At 40.6% G+C, this 25,300-nt stretch overlaps 1 protein-coding gene, 1 long non-coding RNA gene and 1 pseudogene across 2 annotated transcripts in view; 1 reads left to right on the forward strand and 2 right to left on the reverse strand.

Moving 5' to 3' along the window:
• Nucleotides 1-25,300, forward strand: part of LOC132378377 (uncharacterized) — a 423,374-nt gene that overhangs the window by 286,235 nt on the left and 111,839 nt on the right. The window lies entirely within an intron of this gene.
• The window catches only part of LOC132378374 (uncharacterized), a 353,365-nt gene that overhangs the window by 254,825 nt on the left and 73,240 nt on the right, over nucleotides 1-25,300 (reverse strand). The window lies entirely within an intron of this gene.
• LOC132378667 (eukaryotic translation initiation factor 4E transporter-like) lies at nucleotides 1,637-3,197 on the reverse strand (annotated as a pseudogene).

Below are 25,300 nucleotides of genomic sequence, written 5' to 3' on the forward strand. Positions count from 1 at the left end.
TGTAGGACCCTGGTCAGACCCTACTTGGAGTACTATGCTCAGTTCTGGTCGCCTCACTATAGGAAGGATGTGAAAGCCATAGAAAAGGTGCGGAGGAGATTTACAAGGATTTTGCCTGGATTGGGAAGCGTGGCTTATGAGAATAGGTTGAGTGAACTTGGCCTTTTTTCCTTGGAGTCTCGGAGGATGAGAGGTGACATGATAGAGGTATATAAGATGATGAGAGGCATTGATTGTGTGGATAGTCAGAGGCTTTTCCCCAGGGCTGAAATGGCTAGCATGAGAGGGCTCAGTTTTAAGGTGCTTGGAAATAGGTACAGAGGAGATGTCAGGGGTAATTTTATTACACGGAGAGTGGTGAGTGTGTGGAATGAGCTGTAGGCGACAGCGGTGGAGGCGGGTATGATAGGGTTTCTTAAGAGACTCAGGACAGGAAAATGGAGCATAGGAAAATAGAGGGTTGGGTAACCCTAGGTAACTTCTAAGGTAAGGACTTCTTCACCACAGCTTTGTGGGCCAAATGGCCTGTATTGTGCTTTAGCTTTTCTATGTTTCTAAAATAATGGTCTCCATCTTAATCCACTCCCAATTCAATGTTGAAGTAAAAAGCTTCATTAATTGAGGCAGACAGAAGCCTGGCCATCAATAACGAAGGGCCTTAACCAATTTAGCCCTGGCCCTTCTGCCAATGACAATAAAATTAATTATTGATGCATTCATTTCATCTACCTAAAATACTAGAAACCATATGTATTACAACTCCCACTGGAAAAGCTTTTGATCATCTTTATAATTAAAAACATCATATTCAAAGCATTTATTTAGCATTATTGAAAGGATAAATTGAGAAACTCTGTGTTGGGCTTTCCTTGACAATTTCTTAAACCACATTGCTCACTCCTGAATTGTAGTTTTAAAATGTTCTCTTCTTTATCTGTAATCTTTTTTATTCTTTTATTCAGACTTAAACGATAACCTTGAACCATTTATTCAATTATGGGCTACAATAAAATATCAATAAAATTGTTTTATTTGTGTTCCAGGGAAGCTGGGTGGCTGTGAATAACACACGAGTGATGGGGAGGTGAGGACCAAACATACTGCTGTTTATTTTACTTGTAGATCATCTATCCAGAATGCTCTCTCACATTACGTTCAGTACATAACACACAAGGACGCTCAACAGTAACCAGTAAGCTTCCCCTGCACACACTAGCTGCTGAACTATTAACATTCAATGGAGCAATCACCAAAATCTAACCAACAAGGAAACATTTTTTTCTAAACTGGAGAAAGAAGGTAAAATGCCTCTATTCCCAGTCATAACCCCGGGGACTATTCTGCCCCATGTGTTGAGGGTTAATCACTAACTGAGGATTCTGTTTGACTGGGAGCTGCCTGTTCCTGTGAGGGTACTGACAACTATGGGTGACGCAAAGTCATTTTATCTCTTTGTAGCGTATGTATGGATCTTGGCTTGGGTATTGCATGTATAGATTTTGAACTTAGGGGCACCTCAGAAAGCACAGATGATGGGAGATGAATAGCCTTACTGATTAAGGAGTGGTGTGTGATGGTTTTTACTGCCAGGCACGTCACCTAAAGTATCTGGGAATGGAGACCGTAATACAGGGGGTCATAGAATTTCAGGGGGTTTTGATTGCAAAGGCAAGGTTCCACTTGCCTTGATGCTGTGATCTAGCTTATTGAGGGCAGTCATATCTATGCATTTATATAGGAGCAGATGATGCAATTAGAGTCTGTTCCAGATATTCCACCTTGATGGCACTGAGATGACAAGCTTCCTCTCAGATTTCCCTTTCAGACCTTTCGGTTCTGCATCCACCTCTTTCACAGACAAACCACTCCAGTCTAAACTCTCGAATTTCTGCTTATTGGCAGTGAGACTGGACAGCAGTGGTTTCACATCCACATTTGCTTTTCACTGTATTTCTAAAATATCAACTGCTTTACTAATCTCCTTATTGCCTTCTTGTGATGGAATGGGACAAAGTAGTTTCAAAGCTGTGAAAGAGGAGTTGGGATCCTGTGCTCTAGACCAGCAAGTCTCTCAAGTTCTTCATGTAGGGTAGTGGAGTGACCACCTGGTCTACTTAAGTTACTTGGAAACCATTGACTAAACTAGCTGGATGACATTGATCCTTCAACAGGCATGGCTTCAATCATTGATGCTAGTCCTGGTACACTTTTTTCCATGTTGAAGACCTCATTGAAGTTAACATCCCACAGTGCGTGTTCAGGCGGGACTGCTTCTTGGGGAACTTCAAATTTTGATGCAGGAACAGTAGGTATCTCCGCTTGGGGCAGCACTTTTGCATTCTACATTTTATTTGCCCATCTTGTATCCTCCAATAGCACCTTATCATCAAAGCCTGTCAGCTCTATTGATTTTGATTGACAATTGCAGCCAACAGAAAACCATCCTGGTTCCTCTTCAGAATAGGAATCATATTGCCTCGTCTCACCAAAAATGCACTTGCCATCATCAATCTCTCTCTTAAAGCACTTTTACTTGTGGTCTCATTCCCTTCCTTTTCTCTCTCACACAAGTCTTTGTCTCTGTCATTCTGATCAAATGTTATTATGTACCCACTTCCAATTCTCTGCTGGCAGCCCATCCCATGGATACTTGCATTCTCTTTACTTTCCAATGAGCTTCCAGATCATTGACAACTGGAAATATTGGTCACATGACAGCCACCACCATAGCTAGGGCGCTGAGGACTGAGTACAACATCAAGAACTTCTTTTTCTTCTCTCTCATGGACCTGCCATTCTTCGCTTGAGAACCGCTCTCTCCAAATCTGAAGCGCAGTCTTTCTTAGTTCCATCCAGTGGCGAACTCCTGCCAGAACTACAATACAAGGACACGTGCCAACCTTCATTGTCAGATTTTTCAAAAATACAGGCTGGTCTCTGCTTTGATTTCTAGCAGCTTTTCCTTAGGATATCTGTCTAGTTTCTTTATGCCACACATTTTATTGTATCATTTAACTGATCATTTTCCTGAGTACATTCTTTTATATTCCTGCCACCACAGAGGCTCAGCAGCTGTCTCCACTGCTCCGCTAAGAACCCAAGCTTAACAGCCTGCTTAACAATGATTCCTTTGAGATCACCCAGTTCTCTGTTGAGTACTTGTGCATATTTTTTCAATACATCTTGTAGACCTCTGCTCCCACCAATCAAATGCACTTCATGCCAGTCGAGCTTGAGCTGCTCCAACCACTAGCAGCCCAGAAGTGCTGGAGAATTACCTTTAACAAAGTACACTGGAAGTTTCTTTCTCTGTTCGTTAATCTCCACTGTAAAATGTACTACTCCCCGCACTGGAACAACCTCGCCAATTTAAGTCTTTTAAAGTCAACCTTGCAGCTTTTGGGATGAGATGCTGCAATTTCTCTTTGTAAACTGTCTCTGACATCAGTGATACTGCAGCACCCACATTCACTTCTAGCCGTTTGGTGGTGTAGTAGTATCAGTGCTGGACTTGGGAGCGAAGGGTCCTGAGTTTGAATCCAGCTGTCTCCCTTGCACACTTCCCATCTGCGCTGGGTTGAGTGAACAAGAAAGCCTGCTAAATAACTCCACTTGGAGTTAAGGGCTTTCTTCTTTCTTGTTCATATCCACCTGCATCCCCTCTGTGCACACCCCCCCCCCATCCAACCACGGGGTCACCCAATGGTGTCCTGACACGGATAAACCATGAAAAGTTTCTTCAAGAATAAGAATCATTCAGTCTGTTCTCAGAATACTCCTTGTTTCTTTTACTTTTTTCAAAAGTTTTTTATTGACACTGTCTTTTCATTTTTACAGGCACTTTCAAAATGTCCCTTTTTGCCATTGTTTCTGCAATCTAAATCTGTATACTACCATTCTATTGCTCAATAACCAGTTTTGCCACAATGATAATATTGAAGGCCATTAGGCATCTTATTCTTAAAGTCAGTAGAAACTTCATGAACTTGGGAAGATGCACTTAATAGCTGTGTTTCTTTAGTTGCCATCTCCAAAGATGTACTAATCTCCAGTGCCTTCTGTAAGGTTAATCTGTTTTCTGTAAGCAAATGCTTCTGAATTGCCTCATTACGCAGACCACGTAGAAGTCTATCATGTAACGTGTCATTCAGCGACTGCCCAAAATCACAATGTTCAGACAATTGCTTCGGCACTGCCACCAACTGCGAAATAGACTCAACTTCTCTTGATTGCTTTTATGAAAGCTAAGTCTATATGGAATAATTAAAGATTTAGATGAATAATGGTCTTTTAAGGCTCTAACTACTACATGTCCCTCATAAGGCTTATCACCAGGCTTAGCAGGTTGCATTAGACTCTGTAATAAATTAAGTGTTTTTGCACCCATCGCAGAAAAAAATTGGAACATGAATATCATCTGAAATCCGATTTTCTGTTGCAAAATATTCAAATCTTTCAGCATATGAGTTCTATTGTTGTGTTGTTTCATCATACAGCCTAATACTTCCAAACATTGTCACCATTTTCAAACACAGTCACATTCTAGAAAAGGTAACTAGTCTTCTCTCTCTCTCTCTCTCTCTCTCTCTCTCTCACTCTCACTCTCACTCTCACTCTCACTCTCTGTCCCTGTCTTGTTTGTTTCATTTAATCGTCTCATTTTTATTCTTTCCCCCTTGGATTCTTCATTCACTATGCTTCCTGCAGCCATTTTTTCTGGTGTCCACCATCTTCTTTCCGCTCACCCACATTAAACAGTGCCACATATGCCAGCATGGGATACGGATCTTCCTTGCTGAAGGGAACAAAACAATAACCATTGCATGATGACTAGATACCTCGTTGGCTGTCGTTACGTTTGTGGTACAGGGGAGCCAGGTGGCCGTGAATAACACGCATGAGAGATGGAGAGGTGAGGCATAAACGAGCTGCTGCTTCTTTTACTTGTAAGTCATTTACCCAGAATGCCCTCTCACATTATGTTCAGTATGTTACTCGCAGGGAAGCTCAACAGCAAACCCGTAAGGATCAAAATATACAAGAATACATAACAAAAATCCTTCTGACTGTGAAGAGAATATGACCAGGTAATCTAGTATTCTCTTTGCTAGCACAAATGGAATTACAATCCTTCTGCTCAGATACGTTATCTGATGCACTAGATGTAAAATATGAACACACTGTACTCTCTGACTTTAGCCAGAATTTAGAAAGGCTTAGCCCTGCACAGAATAAATTTAAAGAAATTTAACATAATCTTTAAAATATAAAGCAGTACGCTCAAAATGCTGGAGGAACTCAGCGGGTCAGGCAGCATCTATGGAAATTGAAAAAGCCATCGACATTTCGGGCTGAGACTCTTCTTCTGGTTTGGAAAAGAAGCAGGAAGATGCCAGATTATGAAGCAACATTGACAAAATGGTGGAGGAATTCAGCAAGTCAGGCAGCATCTCTGGGAATGAATAAGCAGTTGATATTTCAGGCTGAGACCAAAGGTGGTGGGGGAGGGGTAGGAGGCTAGCTAGAAAATGATCGGTGAAGCCAGGTGGGTGGGAAAGGCAGAGGAAAGGAGGAATCTGATAGGATTGGAGGGAGGACCATGGAAGAAGGGAAAGAAGGAGCGGCTCTAGGGTGAGGTGATATGCAGCGGAGGAAAAGAGGGGAGACGCCTGAGTGGGAAACAGAAGAAAAGGGAAATGGCAGGGGGGGAGGTGCTGAAAGGAGAAATCGATGATTATGCCATCAGGTTGGTGGCTACCTGGGCAGAATATGAGGTGTTGCTGCTCCACCCTGAGAGTGGCCTCATTGTGGCAAAACAGGAGGCTATAACTGACATATCAGAATGGGAATGGGGATAGGGATTAAAATGGATGGCCACTGGGAAATTGACAAAATATATATTGCTTTCAGTTACATAAACGTAAAATATTGCATGTGCTGACAAACTAAAATAAGAATGGATGCTACAGGAGCAAACAGTTCATTCAATATTGATGAAGAGAAAAATAGTTAACATTTCAAGTTAGCAAATTTTTGTTCAATTCTTTATTTTTATTTTGGTGTCCATTTATTGGCAGTTGCCTGGCTAATCATGCTATAATTCAGTCTCATGACTTGCATCAAGAACCTATCAAGCTCTGCCATAAATACTTCCAATAACTTGGCCTCCACAACCCTCTATGGCAATAAATCCCACAAATTCACCACTCCTGGCTGATGAAATTCCTTCTCATCTTTCTAAAGAGATGTCCTTTTATTCTGAGACTGTGCCCTCAGATCTCAGACATGCTTCATGGAAATATTCTCTCTACATCAACTCTGTCTGGGCCTTCAGTATTTGGTAGGTTTTAAGGAGATCCACCTTTTTCCTTCTGAATCCATCAGATACAGGCCCAGAGATATCAAACACTCCTCATACCTTAACCCTCTTATTCCCAGGATCACTCTTATGAATCTTCGCTGGGCTCTCTGTATGGCCAGTAAATCTTTCCTTAGATACCGGGCCCAAGATTGCCTACAATATTTCAAATGCTGTCTGACAAATACGTTATAAAGCAACAGTGATATATATTCTAATCCTCTTAAAATGACTGCCAACATTGCCTGGGTTGAGGAGCATGCCTTATGAGAATAGACAATAGACAATAGGTGCAGAAGTAGACCATTCGGCCCCTCGAGTCTGCACCGCCATTCTGAGATCATGGCTGATCATTCACTATCAATACCCAGTCCCTGCCTTGTCCCCATATCCCTTGATTCCCCTATCCATCAGATATCTATCTAGCTCCTTCTTGAAAGCATCCAGAGAATTGGCCTCCACCATCTTCCGAGGCAGTGCATTCCACACCTCCACAACTCTCTGGGAGAAGAAGCTCTTCCTCAACTCTGTTTTAAATAACTGACCTCTTATTCTCAATCCATGCCCTCTGGTACTGGACTCTCCCAACATCTGAAACATATTTCCTGCCTGAATCCTATCAAATCCTTTAATTATCTTAAACGTTTCAATCAGATCCCCTCTCAATCTCCTCAATTCCAGCGTGTACAAGCCCAATCTCTCCAATCTCTCTGCGTAAGACAGCCCTGCCATCCCAGGAATCAACCTAGTGAATCTACGCTGCACTTCCTCAATTGCCAGAATGTCCTTCCTTAAACCTGGAGACCAAAACTGTACACAATATTCCAGGTGTGGTCTCACCAGGGCCCTGTACAAATGCAAAAGGACATCCTTGCTCTTGTACTCAATTTCCCTTGTAATAAAGGCCAACATTCCATTTGCCTTCTTCACTGCCTGTTGCACTTGCTCATTCACCTTCATTGACTGGTGAACTAGGACTCCTAGGTCTCTTTGCATTTCTCCCTTACCTAACTCTACACCGTTCAGACAATACTCTGCCCTCTTGTTCCTGCTTCCAAAGTGGATAACTTTTGTGGATAAGTGAACTCAGCCTTTTCTCCTTGGAGCGAAGGAGGATGAGCAGTGACCTGATAGAGGTGTACAAGATGATGAGAGGCATTGATCATGTGGATAGTCAGAGGCTTTTTCTCAAGGCTGAAATTGTTGCCACAAGAGGACACAGGTTTAAGGTGTTGGGGAGTAGGTACAGAAGAGATTTTGCGGGTAAGTTTTTTAATTAAAGAGTGGTGAGTGCGTGGAATGGGCTGCCGACAATGGTGGTGGAGTCAGATACAATAGGGTCTTTTAAGAGGCTTTTAGATAGGTACATGGAGCTTAGTAAAATAGAGGGCTATGGGTAAGCCTAGTAATTTCTAAGGTAGGGACATGTTCGGCACAACATTGTGGGCCGAAGGGCCTGTATTGTGCTGTAGGTTTTCTATGTTTCTATTACATGGTCCTTCCTTTTGTCTGATTCAACCTGCAAGTTAATCTGAAGGGAACACTGAACTAAGACTTGCAAGTCCCTTTGTACCTCCAAATTCTGAATTATCACCCCATTTAGAAAACAATCTATACTTTTATTCTTCCTACCAAAGTGCAAACTGCATGCTTCTCTACCCTATATTCCATCTGCCACTTCCTTACCCACCCTCCCAACAGGGTTCAAGTCCTTTTATATATTCCCTGTCTCTATGATACTATCTCCATTTTACGTGCTGGCTGAACAATTCACTGGTGAGAGCCTAGCCACATAGCAAAGTGCTCAATGACCTCACTTGAGCAGTCAATCCTAATCTATTGGGATAGGATGATAGAACATCATGGTAATGGAATGGTGAAATCAGTAGTTTTTCCTTGCTAGGAATATAACAAAATCAACCTAATCCATGAACTCTGAACTTAGTACGAAGGTACTCCATTAATTTACCATCTAGAATAAGAAAGTTCACATATTTGTTGGAAATTCAGTAGTTGGAATTCAAAAACTAGAGCCAACACTTAGCAACCTGCTTTTTCAAAATTATAAAATAAATTTACAATGAAAGAGAGAAAGGAAAAGAAAGATATGTTGATAGGAAGAGAGATGGAGAGTAAATAAACCCGTTGGGCCAAGCATTTATTTCAGTGCTATAAAATACTGTAATACATTATGGTTGTCTCAAAACATCACTGGGACATATTCTAAACACATATCCCTTCCACTGTGTAGAAAACTTCCCTGTTCACTACAGAATCCTCTGTGCTCCAAGTATTAATGCACTCTAACACAGGATTAATAAAAGTATATATTATAACATCAAAATTTGGAACTGGACTTTGAAATAATTAAATAGCCAAATTATAAAATGTACTTTTTAGTTTTTAAATCTAACTGCTGAAACAGAAAATGTTAATGTCAGGATATATATATATTTGAATTGAATTGTTTCTAATAAAATAAATATGGGCTTGTATTTATTTTGATCCTTTCACAGCCTCTTCATGTACCAAACCATTTTATATACAAAGTACTAATATGCAATCACCACTATCTCACAAGAAATAAAACAGCCATTTTACTCACAGCAAGTCCTTGAAAATAACAACATGATAAGATGGTATGTTCTAAGTGATTTTGATTGAAAGAAAAAAATATCAGAATACTGTGGATAACACCAGCATGATTCTTTGAAATAGTACTACAGGAGAAAGCAGGGCAACATTCCCTTCTTTTGGATTAGATCAGTAACCCACGGGAACTGGGTCTTGATTTAGAATGTAAATAGCTTACATTATACAGATTCCACAAGCAGATCTCTAATTTGCTCCTTGATTTATTTTTTTCTTAAACTGACTTTTACCTTGAGTTTTAGCTTTTATTTCTGAACTTCTGAATTCAGCCAAGGAGAATTTCCTTGGAGAGTTCCAAAGCTACTTAACATTTTGGTCTTAAAAGAACTCAGGGTGACTTATGCCAAATAACAGGTGGTGAGAGATACCTTGTGGCATTTTGAGAGGACCCAAATTTTACCAGAACAAGGTAAATTCTCCTGGAGGAAAATTATCTTATCTTGGGTAAATGCTTGATTTTCGCTCTGCAGCACTGTCATGTTGTGTGCAGCCAGATCAAAGCAAGTGCCACTGAATTTCTCTTGCCAAGCAGTTTACTGCCTGGCCCATGGACAAAGGAGATCATCTTGGCTCTCGTCCTGCCTGTAGTGCCTCTCTTCTTGAATTCTGGGTCACAAGAAATCAACATGTTGTTCATGGAACTTCGGCATAAGTGACAACATTGAAGTTATGTTCATCGGGGGAGTCTTTATCCAAATAAGTACATGCGTTTTTCTATTAATGAAGTATTTTTGAAGTTCAGTCATTGAAGACAGAGCCATTTGGCACACAGTAGCCTCTCACAAGCAGCATTGCAACAATGACAGTATTTACTTCAGTGACTGAGGGAGGGATATACTGTACAATGACCCAAGCAGCAAGGATAATTTTCGTGCTTTCTTAAGTGAGCCAAAATTCAAAGTTCAAAGTAAAGTTATTATCAAAGTACATATATATCACCATATACTACCCTGAAATTTATTTTCTTGTTGGCATTCACAGAAAAACAAAGAAATATAACAGAATCAATGAAAACAATACACAAAGATTGTGCAGAAGAATGTGTAAATACAAAATAATAATAATAATAATACTTATTATTATTACTACAGATAAATAGTAACTTAATAATGCTGAGAAGGTAAGTTGTAGAGTTGGTTAAAGTGACTCCATAGGTAGGTTGAGGAATCAGTTCAGTGTTGAAGTGAGTGAAGCTATCCATGCTGGTTCAGGAGCTTGATGGCTGAAGGGAAATAATTTTTCCTGAACCTGGAGGTGTGGGTCCTAAGGCTCCTGTACCTCCTTCCCAATGGCGGCTGTGAGAAGAGAGCATGACCTGGATGGTGGGAGTCCTTGATGATGGATGCTGCTTTCTTGTGGCAGTGCTCCTTCTAGTCGTGCCAAGTGGTGGGGAAGGCTTTTCCTGTGATGGACAGAACTGTATTGACTGCTTTTTTGTAGGGTTATCAATTTCATGCTTCATCTAACAGGCAGCATCTGACAGTGTACAACTCTCTGGACATAGGGTCAACCTGGATTCAAGTTCAAGTTTATTGTCATCGATGTACCTGTGAAGAAGACAAGGCAGTGGCTATATTTCACCAGGAGTCTGAGGAGATTTGGTTTGTCACTTAAAACACTTAAACCTTCTACAGATGTACAGTGGAGAGCAATCTAACTGGCTGCATCACTCTCTGGTATGGGGGAGGGGTGGGGTACTGCACAGGATCGAAGTAAGCTGCAGAGATTTGTAAAATAAGTCAGCTCCATCATGGGTACTAATTTAAGACATCTTCAAGGAGTCATGCCTCAGAAAAGTGGCTTCCCTCATCAAGAAGGACCCCCACCATCTAGGACATGCCTTCTTCTCACTGTTACCATCAGGTAGGAGGTACAGAAGCCTGAAGGCACACACTCAGTGATTCAGGAACAGCTTCCTCCCCTCTGCCATCTGATTTTATAAATGGACACTGAACCCCTGAGCACAACCTCACTACTTTTTTAATTTCTTTTTTTCACTAATTATCTTAATATTACTATTTAATATACATATATCTGCTTACTGTAATTCAGTTTTTTAATATTTATCATTATTATATTGTACTGTTGCTTCAAAGTTAACAAATTTCACAACATATGCTGGTGATAATAAACCTGATTCTGATTCTGACATATATACAACCAAATGAAACAATGTTTCTCCAGAAAATGGTCCACCCACAAAACATATATCCCACGCAGCACATAAAACAAAATATTATTATAAATCAGTTAATAAAATATAATTCAAAATGTATGTAGTGCACAGCATAGGTAAGCAGTGAACAGTATCGTACACAGCAAACAGCTCTCTATCGTAGTGATGAGACCATGGACATTAGTCTCCCAGCCTGAGTGAAGAAGCTGTTACCCAGCTTGGCAGTCCTAATCCTGATCTTGTCTGCCTCCTTTCTGATGGTACTGAATAAAAAGGATCCTGAACCATCCTGAACAATGGGTCCCTTCATCTGCAATGCTCCTAGTAAATGTCACAATTAGGGGGATAGGGAGGCCATGGTGATCCTCTTGGTTGCTTTTCTATCCTTTGTAAGGCCGTGTGATCCGACGTTTTGAAGTTTCATACCACGCAATGATGTAGCCAAAGAGGACAGCCTCAAATGTGCTGCTGTAGAAAGTTGTTAGAATGGGGATGGGGAGCCTTGCACACCTTAAACCCCTCAGAATGTGTAACCTCCACGTTGAGTCAGTGGTGAAGAAGGCGAATGCAATGTTGGCATTCATTTCTAGATGTATAGAATGTAAGATTAGGGATGTGATGTTGTGGCTCTGTAAGGCACTTGTGAGACCACACTTGGAGTATTGAGCGTAGTTTTGGGTTCCTTATTTTAAAAAGGATATACTGACATTGGAGAGGGTACAGAGAAGATTCATAAGAATGATTTCAGGTTTAAAAGGGTTACTGTATGAGGAACGTCTGGCAACTCTTGGGCTATATTCCCTGGAGTTCAGGAGAATGAGGAGGGATCTCACAGAAACATTCCAAATGTTAAAAAGCCTGACAGATTAGATGTGGCAAAGTTATTTCCCATAGTAGGGGAGTCTAAGACAAGAGGACACGACTTCAGGATTGAAGGACGTCTATTTAGAAAAGAGATGTGGAGAAATTACTTTAGTCAGAGGTTGGTAACTCTATGGAATTTGTTGCCATAAGTGGCTGTGGAAGCCAAGTCATTGGGTGCATTTAAGGCAGAAATAGATAGGTTCTTGATTAGCGAGGGCATCAAAGGGTATGGGGAGAAGGCAGGGGAGTGGGGATGACTGGAAGAATTGGATCAGCTCACTATTCAATGACAGAGCAAACTTGATGGGCTGAATGACCTACTTCTGCTCCTATATGTTATGGTCTTACGGACATTGCTATGCCTTATTGACTAGTGAGGAGGTGTGGTTCCGGATTAGATCATCTGTTATGTGCTCACCAAGGAGCTTTATACTCTTCACTGTCTCCAATGGAGAATGGTCGGCCTGTACCCTCCTGAAGTACACAATCATCTCTTTTGTCTTGTCCACATTGTGATTCAGTTTGTTGTTCTCATACCATTGGACAAGCCTCTCTGCCTCCTCTCTGTATGCCAACTCATCATTGTTGCTGATGAGGCCAACCAGTTTAGTATTATCAACAAACTTAATGATGCAGTTTGAGCTGGATCTGGCTGTGCAGTTGTGAGTCAGCAACATGAACATCAGTGGGCTGAGCACACAACCCTGGTGAGAATAAGTGCTCAGCATGATGGAGCATGAAATGTTGCTGCCAACTCTGACTGATGGGAATATTTCCATCAAGCAGTGCAAGATCCAGTTACAGAGAGGAGAACTGAGTCCCTACAAAGACTGTTTACCCATCAGCCCCTGAAAGATGATTGTGTTAAACGTCGAGCTGAAGACAATGAATATCTTGGCATAAAAGGCATGATTTTGTAGGTGGGACAGGATTGATTGTCTTCAATAACCTGAGTGAGAGGCAATGCATGGTCCCAAATCACTACAGCCAATACAAGTAAGCCACCAGGCACTCATCATTCAATATGATCACGGATTATCTATGTTGTCCTCAGCTCGTCCTCAGCCCCTTGGCCCTCAGTTCATCGATCTTCTGACTGCAGCTGCATCTGCTGGTCCAGCTGCAGATCGAAGGCAGCATTGGAGCAGAAACTGAAATGCAGCTGCCTCTTCCTCCTATGCAATTAGGATGAGCGGGGGTAGAAATCAGGCCTGATTCTACCATGCCCCTCCCACCCTCCTCAATCCCTCTGCATCCCCCGCATCAGGGTCCGTACTATGCTTTTAAGCTGGCATTTTCTGTCTGTGTTTTACTAATGTACATTAAGCCATATTCACAGCAGGAGTAGACTGTTCCAGTCCAGTGACTTTCGGGCTCTCACCAAGCTCGGTCAGCAGTAATAATTGTTGGAACAAACCTGTCATTTCATTGCCAGCTGAGAGTACGCGGGCTCCAGACGGAGCAACACAACAATACTGAATGTCTCAGGGGCGAACAACAACACCATACGAACCAAATGATTTGAAGGCACTTCCAGCAGATGCTGTTTTGCTTAGCTCACTGAAGGCAGTGGATATATAACCATTTTAATCTATTCCGAGACCACCATCAAGGAGATTAGACTTGAAATTTGATGGTACCTGAGGCTGCATTTATAAATATGGAATAGACTAAAGCTGTCATATCAGCAAGGCTTTGCTGGTTCCACTTCCAAGGATTTTCTTCTCTTCGGGCTTCTGCACTGAGTGATAGGCATACGCCAAGTAGATCAATTACTTGTAGATTTTGCAACTTAGAAATTCAATCACAATCAAATCAACAAACAAACAAAGACTTGCCATACAATAGCACCTTTTACAAATTCTACACCCCGAAGCACTTTGCATCTTGAAGTCCTCAAGTAATGCAGTCACTATTGTAGGATGATCAGTCAGGAAGTTGATAATGATCATAAATTTTGATATTGATTAAGAGTTAATTACTGACCCAGGACTCTCAGGGTAACCTTTGCGACTTTCAAAATAGTGACCATAAGCACAGACGATCACAGGGGCAAAATTAAGCCATTTGGCCCATCCTCTCAGCCCCATTCTCCTGCCTTCTCCCTGTATCCTTTGACACCCTTACTAATCAAGAATCTATCAACATCCACTTTAACTATACCCAATGACTTGACCTCCATAGCTGGTGTAACAATGAATTCCACAGATTCACCCCACTCTGGCTAAAGAAATTCCTCTTGATCTCTGTTCTAAAGGGATATCCTTGTATTCTGAGGCTCGTCCCTCTGGTCCTAGACTCCCACACTACATGAAACAACCTCCCCATGTCTACCCTATCTACTCGTGTGGAATCTGTGGCATCCATCCGAAATCATAGGACCTCGGTATAATATTCTTCAGAAAGAGCATCTGCAATCATGCATTGTTGCAATAATATTGATGAAGGGATGTGCCAAAGTCCCTGCTCTGGGACTTAACCCCGATGAACAAGGCACAAATGAAGCCATGGGAAGCACTAAACTCTAAGCCAAAGTGACTGGCAGTGCTGGCAACAGAAATCTTACAGTTGATAATTTGCCCACTTTTCCTTTCTCTTTTGCACTGTTTGAGAAAATTTACTTTCAAACTCTCTGTTAACTCTCTTCCCGTCAGTTTGAAAACTTTATTCTAATGATGCAGAAAAGATCTGTGCTCACTGCTCATCCCAGAGGGCTGTGAATTGAGGGGACAGTTAGAACTGATCACAATGGGTCAGCCTGGAGGTCAGACTGAGTCAGGACTTTGAACTCATGAACACTACTTTTTTTTACATTACTCGTTTAATTAAATTAAACAAGTAATGTAAAAAAAAGTGCCTCGATAAAGTATTCTGAAGTTTTCATGTTTTATTGTTTTACAACATTGAAACACAATGGATTTAATTTGGCTTTTTTGACACTGATCAACTCTTTTGTGTCAACGTGAAATCCGATTTCAACAAAGTGATCTATCTATCTAACTATATAATTACTGTAATTCATAGTTTTTATTGTTATGTATTGCATGATACTGCTACGGCACAAACAACAAATTTCACAACACGTACAGAGATATTAAACCTGATTCTGAAATTCAGATTCTGATCTGAAATGATGCCTATGCTCAGTGGCCCAAGCGTCCAGATACTAGCCCAATAACCTTGATGTTGAGCAGCATTGTAGCGTTGTGGTTAGCACAGTGCTTTACAGTACAGGTGACCTGGGTTCAATTCCCACTTTGTAGCTTTCCTCCAAGTTTTCCAGTTTCCTCTCACAGTCCAAAGGCCGACTGGTTGGTAGATTAATTGGTCTTTGTAAATTGTCCCTTTAGTAGGCAGGGTTAAATCAGGGGTTGCTGGGCGGTGTGGCTTGAAGGCCCAGAAGGCCTATTCCACACTGTATCTCAATGATTAAATTAATGACCCTGCTAGAAAGGGAGAAAAGCGGACGTGTTCTACCTCTGACTATAAGACAGAGGAGGAAAGATTTAACTGCTGCCTGGGAGGGTTGAAACTTCCTCTATCTGTCAACTTCGCAAAGCACACATCCCAATACTGTGTGAGAGACAATGATTGCCCAAACAGGTTATTTCCTGTCAATGTTGCTTTACTATGCACAGCCGCAGTTGCCGACATCTGCAGAGTCAGTTACCGTGAAGCTCCAATCTCACCACTGATGTTTATATTGCTTTACCTTTGCAAAACCTTGAATTGCCCCACAGAAAATAATGTCACTAAACAAAATATATATAAACCTCTGTTTGGAGATGTGGCCCAAAAAGCTTGATCTAAGTGGAATATCATACGAAGAACTCAAAAGGAGAGCAGGCGATAGAAACATGAGAAATTCTGCAGATGCTAGAAGTCCAGAGCAACACACACAAAATGCTGGAGGAACTCAGCACATCAGCCAGCATCTATGGAAATTAATAAACAGTCGACATTTTGATCCTGAAGAAGTGTTTCGGCCTGAAACGTTGACTGTTCATTCATTTTCATAGATGCTGCTTGACTGAATGAATTCCTCCAGAATTTGATGTGTGAGCAGGAGACATGATGCATAAACTCTTCTCTGGTTTCCAGCCGTGTACAGGTGTTGATTTTAGCCTATGCAATGATTCAAAGCGATGAATATTCCTCCCTGTAGAGTTAAGTGAAATATCCATCACTTTGACACCTGTTAAAATCGACACCTGTACCCAGCTGGAAGCCCAAGAAGAATATAAGTGTTATACATGCCGGGAAAGCACTGGATGCTTTTTCAGGAGACATGATGTTCAAAAAGAGATTCGGGATGTCCTTAGGGAAATATGTTCCAGAGCTATCATTCTGGTAGCTGAAGAACACCAGTATAGGGACAATTAAATTCAAGAATGTGTGGGAGTTCAGTACAAGAGCAGCACAGATGTTTTGGAGTGCATTGCACCAGTGACATATGGTTGATTATGCCGTTATGACAGCTATGCATAAGACCCATTATCCCTGCTTTGTACATCAACCCTGCTCTGCCTCTTTTAGGACGCAGTCCAGTTTTTAGGCCTAGATCTTCAGGTTATTTGAAAATATTAGAAATGCAGACTGATTCTATAATCCTCGATGCTAATTGCAATTGAACATAATGTAGTGGATGCCACTAAGGCTGAGAATAACTCCGATTTAATGGAGGGGCACAGCAGACTTGAGGGGCTGAATGGCCCTCTGAAGTTCTTTGAGACTTGAATGAATGTTGTGACAATTATGCATCTGATAATACCCTCCTGTTAGTTCTTCAGACCCATGACGCTTCACTTATGGTCTCTAAAAGGTTGAAATTGTTTTAAGCATTCTTTATAATGAGTATTTTAATAATTGACGATTTAAATGTGTAGTCATTATCTGTACAGCCATGAACAGACAATTAATGCTTGGAATCTCTTCATAAAATATGCATTAATGATCTCTACATACATTTGCTTGAGATTACGAGAGCCCGTTTGATTGGATCTGCAATTTTGCCACCATCTTTACTCGTGAAAAATTACTTCCAAAAATGTATTTGCTCAACATGCATGGCACATCTTTCTTTCTCATGCTATCTATCTCCACAGTGATAATTACAAGAATCTGAAGAGGCCACAAGCAAAGCATTGCATCATTACTTATACGAAAGCTACGGTTCATTAAGAATAAATTGCATGAAGCAAGTTTTGTCATACTAAAGTGCTATATAAATGCACTTTGGCTGAGGGATCTTTGAAAATTTACTTCCTAGATTTAAAAAGAAATCTTCAGTTTTATATTGCTCTCAGTTTTGGAAAAAAAATTAAGTTTGGTTTCCAGTGTTAAAGTGTGTGAACACTGGCTGCTGATTGTTTACACCCCCTCACAATAAGGTTCATTGATGACAAGGGACCAGATGGGAATGTCTCATATTATTGCCTCATATTGTTGAGCGCAGAAGATGAATTCTTCGCCATTAAATCATAACTTTTCATAACCCCAATAAAAGATATGTTTTGATCTTTTTTTTTGGAGGTCACACCCTTTAGACATCTCTTTGGACCAGATGTCATGGTTTCCATCTTATTGAATCAGTTGATCCTAGGCCAGGAGACAACACAAATATTGAGGGTGACAAGATTTCCTAGTTCCGGGAAAGCGCAGTATTCTTGCTCTCTGTCGAGCCACATATGAGAAGTGCACACATGAAGGGTAGAATCAGGGCCAGGAGTCATATTTTCCACAGGCAGAAGTCATACACAATGAGCGTTACTTAGGCAAGTGAACAACAATAAAGGAAGGTTAATGTCTATTGCAGTCACACATTAACAGAAGAGAGACGGGAAAAAAAATGACCAGATATATTATGATTCTTCTCGAAAATGAAATTGCAGCCATTTACTGATGTGTCCCTTCTGTTCTTTGAAGCATAGCAGAGCTGCAGGTGATGTCATCCAAGAGGAATACCATTAACACTCTCTAGCCTTAGTGTTGTGAAATTGAAACAAAAAGACTTCAAGTGAAGTTGGACCAGAAATGCAGGAGGTTGAACTGAAAATCCAGCTCAATGACAGATGGCAGTGAGCTTTTTAAATTTAATAAATCCAAAGTGAAAATCTGCAGATTTATGTAAGAATCATCCTTTGGGGAAGAAATCAAAGTTCAAAAAGTAAATTTATTATCAAAGTACATCTATGTCACCATATACAACCCTGAGATTCAATTTTTGTGGGCATACTCACTAACTCCATAATAACCATAATGGAATCAGTGAAAGATCGCAGCAACTTGTTGGACGTTCAACCAGTGTGCAAAAGACAACAAACTGTGCAAATACAAAAAGAAAGAAGCGGTGATGTAAGAAATAAATATCAAGAGCATGAGATGAAGAGTCCTTGAAAGTGAGTCCATAGTTTGTGGAAACATTTCAATGATGAGACAAGTGAACTTGGTGAAGTTATCCCCTTTGGTTCAAGAGCCTGATGGCTGAGGGGCAGTAACTCTTCCTGAACCTGGTGGTGTGAGTCCTGAGGCTCCTATACCTTTTTCCTGATGGTAGCCAAGAGAAGAGAGCACGTCCTGGGTAGTGGGTGTCCCTGATGGTGGATGCTGACTCCCTGTGATAATGCTCCATGAACAGGCTAGGCTGGTTGAGTCTTCCTGATGGACATTGCTGCCTAACTGAGCCTGTGACGGATAGTGAGGGAATATCCACTTCATCATTACCTTTTTATTTCTAGCAAAAGGCTGGAGGAACCCAACAAGCAAGGCAGCATCGATGGAAAAGAATCAACAGTTGATGTTTCAGGCTGAGACCCTTTATCAGGACTGGAAAGAAAGATGAGAAGTCAGAGTAAGTTGGGGAGAGGGGAGGAAGACGTACAAGGTTGGAGGTGATAGGTGAAACCAGGAGAGGGGAAGGGGGTGAAGTAAGGAGCTGGGAAGTTGATTGGTGAATGAACCTGTTACCATGTTGTATTACCCTATAAAGAGAATCAGAAACGTATCTGCAGCTCAAAGCTGAGCATTGATGAAGTGTTGTGTTCCATCAGCAGCAGTATAAAAGTGTTTCATTACAACCTCATGGGTCAGCATATTCCTCAGTCTACGTTCCTGTCAGAGCAGAAAATCAAGCTTGGTTCAATGAGTGCAGAAGGGCTGACCAAAGGTGGCAGCAGATATTCTTAAAAATGTTATGGTGAAAGCCTAGTGAGGCTGCAAGATAGGACCACTTGCTTGTGAAACAACTGAAACAGCATACAATAAACCAGGCAGGGATATCTCACAATCATTGGATTACTCAAAGTTCTGCAATTCTACTACATTTGGTCAGAAAAGGTGATGGATAATTATGTGGAAAGATGAGGCTACAAGGTCATTCCCACCACCAGCAATAGTGGGGCCTAGCACATGAATGTTTAAGAAAAGACTAAAGTATTTGCACCATGGTAATGGGCCATTCTGGGCCAATTACCCTGTGCCTCCCAATTACACCCATGTGACCAAATAACCGACTACCCATACATCTTTGGAATGTGGAAGGAAACTGGAGCACCTGGAGGCAAACCACGCAGTCACCACAGTCAAGGAGAGAACGTCTAAACCCTTTGCAGACAGTGGCAGCATAGAACCTGAGTCACTGGTGCTGTAACAACATTATGCTAACTGCTATGCCTCCATGACAGCCATGATCCAGTTTGCTTTGCCCCTGAGAACTCCCACCACACTAGCCAGTTTCCAGCCAACTGAATGCATTTCATGTGAAATCAAGAAATGGCTGAGGGTGTGGCACACAGCAAAAGTAACAGGACCGCATATTATCCAGCTAAGAGCATGCTGCTCTTCCAGTCAAGTTGTTCTAGCATTTACAAACAAAAAAAAAAACAAATTACGATATTTGCCAACCAATCAATCTGGTCCAGATGGCAAAATGATTGTAGACAACAGCAACAGTACCACAAGTGATATTTATTCACCAAAGACATGTTATTTGATACCCAGTGTGGGATTTGCAAGGAACACTCACTTCTGAACCTCCTCAGAGCCTTGGTTCAAACATGAGGTGAGGAATGAGTGACAGCTTTTGACATCAAGGCAGAAAATGACTCAAGTCAGAGAGCATCAGAGAGAAATAATTGGTCAGACTTTCCCAATGGAAAATGTGTGCATCTCAGCCACAGGACACCACTGTTCGAGTTCCTCAGGTTGTCTTCTCAGGCTCAACTATTCCCAACCAGCTTTCCTTCCTTAGATCAGAGGTAGGTCACTGATGATTCTGCAATGTTCCATTTCATTCTCAACTTCTCAGCAAATAAAGTAGTCCATACCTGCAGTTAGTATGACCTGAACAACATTCAGGCATAGACTGTTAAGTGGCAAGTGCTATTTGCTCTTTAGGAGTCATAGGCTATGTCCATCTTCAACAAGAGAGAGTCTGAACAGCTTGACATTCAAACAGATAACCATTGTCGAGTTCTCCACCATTCATATACTTTGGATCAACGTTGATCAGCAACTGAATGGGACCAGCTTCTGTAAAGGATATTTACTGTGGAGAGCCCTTGCATTTTTGCCAGTCTCAGCTTTCTAAACACTAGCAATTGACATTTCTAAAGATTAAAGTGTTGTTTTTTGACAACACATCATTCTTTTTTTAGCTTCTTGTCGTAAACTGGAGCCAGTCTTTAGTTCTTAATGGTAAAGAGTAATCAGTTTGAAATTAAAATGACTGACTGTTTTATACAAGTCTGTGCAGGCACAGACTTGCTGGCCACAGCACCTGGGCTAATTACTCAAAATGTGCTGTATAAAACACTGGGTTACTTAATTTTGTGTGTTTCAAATTAGACAACACTGGCTAAGTAGTTCAAGGAATCTTGCAGACCAGATGAATAATATGCTAGGGCAGCACAGTAGTGTAGTGGTTAGCAGAATGCCTTACCTTACCTGGGTTCAATTCCCACCACTGCCTGGAAGGAATTTGTATATTATAGACAATAGACAATAGACAATAGGTGCAGAAGTAGACCATTCGGCCCTTCGAGCCTGCAACGCCATTTTGAGATCATGGCTGATCAATTACTATCAATACCCAGTTCCTGCCTAATCCTCATATCCCTTGATTCCCCTATCCATAAGATACCTATCTAGCTCCTTTTTGAAAGCATCCAGAGAATTGGCCTCCACTACCTTCTGAGGCAGTGCATTCCAGACCCCCACAACTCTCTGGGAGAAGAAGTTTTTCCTTAACTCTGTCCTAAATGACCTACCCCTTATTCTTAAACCATGCCCTCTGGTACTGGACTCTCCCAGCATCTGGAACATATTTCCTGCCTCTATCTTGTCCAATCCCTTAATAATCTTATATGTTTCAATCAGATCCCCTCTCAATCTCCTTAATTCCAGCATGTACAAGCCCAGTCTCTCTAACCTCTCTGCATAAGACAGTCCAGACATCCCAGGAATTAACCTTGTGAATCTACGCTGCACTTCCTCTACAGCCAGGATGTCCTTCCTTAACCCTGGAGACCAAAACTGTACACAATACTCCCCATGTCCATGTGGGTTTCCTCCAGGTGCTCGGTTTCCTCCCACAGTCCAAAGATGTACCGGTTTTTAGGTTAATAGAGCATTGTAAATTGTCCAGTGATTAGGCTAGGATTAAATCAGAGGATTGCTGGGTGGCATGACTCAAAGGGCTGGAAAAGCCAATTCTGTGCTGTATCTCAATAAATAAAATAAATAATATCATTTAGCATATTTATAGCTGATGCATTAATAGTTGGAAGGTTTATGTACTCAAAGAGTCAGCTTCACTTTATTAATTGTGAGTACTCAGGAACTCTGTCTCCAGAAACTTTTAGACCACCTGTGTTAAAAGGTATTTGAAAAAAATATTACCCGACTGACAAAAAGACAGTATAATTTTAAAGAACAGTTCAGGATTTTTAGGAATGGTCCAATAAATCAAGAAGAATGACTGAAATACAGGGTGGATTTGAATCCAATTTTTTACCGTCGATTCCTGCGATGGACGATTCCTTTGTCTGTGGCTCATGAGTATGTCTTTTTAACTTGCAGGGACTGTATCTCTGTTTCATAAATCCTTTGTGTTTTAGAAATGGTTTATAATTTGGAAGTATTTTATAAGATTGAAATCTTCTGTGAGTTTTAAATGTGTATTAAGAATGTTGCTTGAATTTAAACATGTATCACTTAAAATAGATGAAATGTGTTTAAACTAATTTGTTAGCTGGAAGTTTCTTCTCCTTGGTGGGGAAGGTGGACCCACCACTGAAATCTATCATTGGTTTCTCATCAGAACTGAATTAAAGCCATGGTAACGTGGCGGTTAGCACGATGCTATTACAGCTTGGGGCATTGGAGTTTGGAGTTCAATTCCAATGCCATCTGCACGTATTTCATATGTCCTTCAATGCTACAGCAGCTTCCATTTAGATTCAGCAGTAGGACTATGGCAGCTGATGCAGCAGCTCATCATTGCCTTCTGGAACGCAATTACTGATAGACATTAAATACTCGGCTTCCCAACAAAACCTAGATCTCAAAATGAATATAAAATATCATAAATTAATAGAAAGTTTATTTTTAATGCAAATGCATATTATTCTATTATTGTATCAATGTCTCATATTCTTTAACATGAATGAATTGCTCTTTCAATTTAATTATGATTTTTCTTCTTTCCAATTGTAAACATTTTTTGATTCTTTGTCTTAATATTCCTGGTCTGAAAAGCTTGGCTACAACATCCTGATTATATCATCATGTCATACTCGGAAGGGACATGAAACCTTGACCTAGAGTTGACCTGAAAAATCGAGAGAAACAATTTATTTGTCTACGATTGTACTTGTGAGTTGTAAAATGTATGCCCGTGTATGTGAATGATTGAATATCTCACAGCTTTAAAAACCCATCTAATTGAGGAAACCAAGAAGAGCCTGGCCTTCTTGTATCTTCATTAAACAGGTAATGATTTGAGTCCCAAATATCATCATGTGATTTCTAGAATTGACAGTATTTACTATGATGGTTTACTAAGCCTTTTATAGTATCTATTACTAAGTGAGTATTTTTCTGCTGTTGGGAGAAAAACTGAGATCAGAAAAAGAAGACATTTAAGGTTTCAATAAAAACAGGAATAGTGAAAACATAGATACACGTTACTGCTTACAAGAGCTTCAGCTGATTAGTTGCACTGGAGAGCCAGTTCTTAGTTTTTCAATTATTTTTAACCAACCATGGCAATCAAGGTATAGGAAGCAACATCCCCTCAAACTCTCCTTCCCTTGTTTAACTGCTGGAGATTCAATGTGGAATGCCATCTGTGTAACTCTGAGGGAAAAAAATTAAAACTTAGTTGCTTTATGACTAGTTGTTGTGAAAGCCAATATCTTACATGAGGGAGGATTCCTTATCATGACAACTGAAGTGGCTGAAAGAAACATATTTAAGATGTGGCTCCTCATGATAAATATTCAACATATTTAAGATGGGTGAGTATTGCTGGTAAGATCAAAAATTTCTCTTCCTTAGTTCTCCTTAAAAAATGGCAGGGAACTGCGTGCAATTTTTAACCTGCTTCTGTCGCTGTGATGAACAGGTTCTCATATTGCTGTGGAGTTGCAGAACTTCAACCAATGCAGGAATGGTAATATTTTCCAAGTCAATATGGAGTCTGACAGGGAAATTTACAGGTTTCAGTGCTTCCATTGTCATTAAATTTCTTATCTTTCAGATGGGATAGGATGCAAGTAGATGTGTTCTGTAGTTGTCTTTGCAGGAATCGTTAAAATTTCATTGCCAACATTCATTTGGTCAGTCCCACTAAAAATAGCTTAACTAGTCACTTAGCTCATCAGTTGATCATTGCATCCTGCCATGTAAAAACTGGCTTTTATTCTGTCTACATTTACAATACTTCAAAGGCACACAACACTTCTGAAAGCACCAAGTAGAAGAGAGCTTTATGTCAACAGAAGTGTTTGCCACTCTTCTAATAGCATACACTGCAGATGATTCAACTGACAAAAAAGCCTTGGACCAAAGGATACAATTTGAGATTAAGGAGCAGGCTACTTATAATTGAAATATGTGAACATTTTCTTTATTGAGAGCTGGGTATCTTTGGCGTTCACTAACTCAAAGGACTGAGAATGTGCATTCAAATAGATTTTTTTAAATATTAAAGAAATGATAGGGTGTGGAGACAATGCCGGAAAATGGTGCTAGGGCAGAGGATCAGCCAGGGCTGGGATAGATGGAGGAACAGGCTTAAAAGCTGGCTCCCTCCCTCCCTCCTCTCCTGCTCCTGCATTGTACCTCCTTGCAACTAAAAAACGATTCATTGGGCTCACTAATACCCATTTGGAAAGGAAAACAGAAAGGAAAGAGTCTTAGTTTCTGATTATATTTGAAAGTCTCTCCAAGGCTGGCTGCAAAAACATATATCCAGCATAACAAAAGTGTCTCAAATGTGATCCCTTAGTACGTGCTTAATATTGGAGATCAAATATTCATTAGCATTTGCAAATAATCTTTTGCATCAATTAATAACTCGAGAGCATAATTAACTTTTAGGTTTATTATAAAAATAAAAATGAGCACTCCCTGGTATAGATTTCTTAATAAGGGAATGGAATATTGTTTCTGTACAGATCAGTGATAAAATCCTCTGGCCCTGTTAGCTTAATTCCTTATTTCAAGTACCACCATTGTACAAGTGCCTCACGGCACAAAGCTTTCTAGTTTTCTATGTTCTTTATTGTTTCACACTCCTTTTAAATCAAACTTAAAAGGACAATTAGTTTCCTTCCATTCTGTCACCCAACCTTTCTAAGATTGCTCCTCAACTGGCATCCGTGCATTGAATGACTACCATCTAAAGCCCTGGAACTCTGTCCAGAAGAAATTTAATTCTCAACTCCTCACTTTTAAATGGTCCTTAAAAGATGTGTTTTTGGTAAATTGGCTTATTAATGTCACATGTCGCAAAGTACAGTGAAAAAAATCATCTTGAATATCATCCTTTCAGATCAATTCATTACAACATTACATGAGAGATTACATGTAACCCAAAGACAGCATGCAGAATAAAGTAGTGCAGTATAGCGAAAGCTCATTGTAGGTAGACAATAAGGTGCAAGGTCACAGTGAGGTAGATTGTCAGACAGACAGACAGACATACTTTATTGATCCCAAGGGAAATTGGGTTCCGTTACAGCCGCACC

Source organism: Hypanus sabinus, chromosome 20, assembly GCF_030144855.1.
Source record: "Hypanus sabinus isolate sHypSab1 chromosome 20, sHypSab1.hap1, whole genome shotgun sequence".
NCBI classification, from domain to species: domain Eukaryota; kingdom Metazoa; phylum Chordata; class Chondrichthyes; order Myliobatiformes; family Dasyatidae; genus Hypanus; species Hypanus sabinus.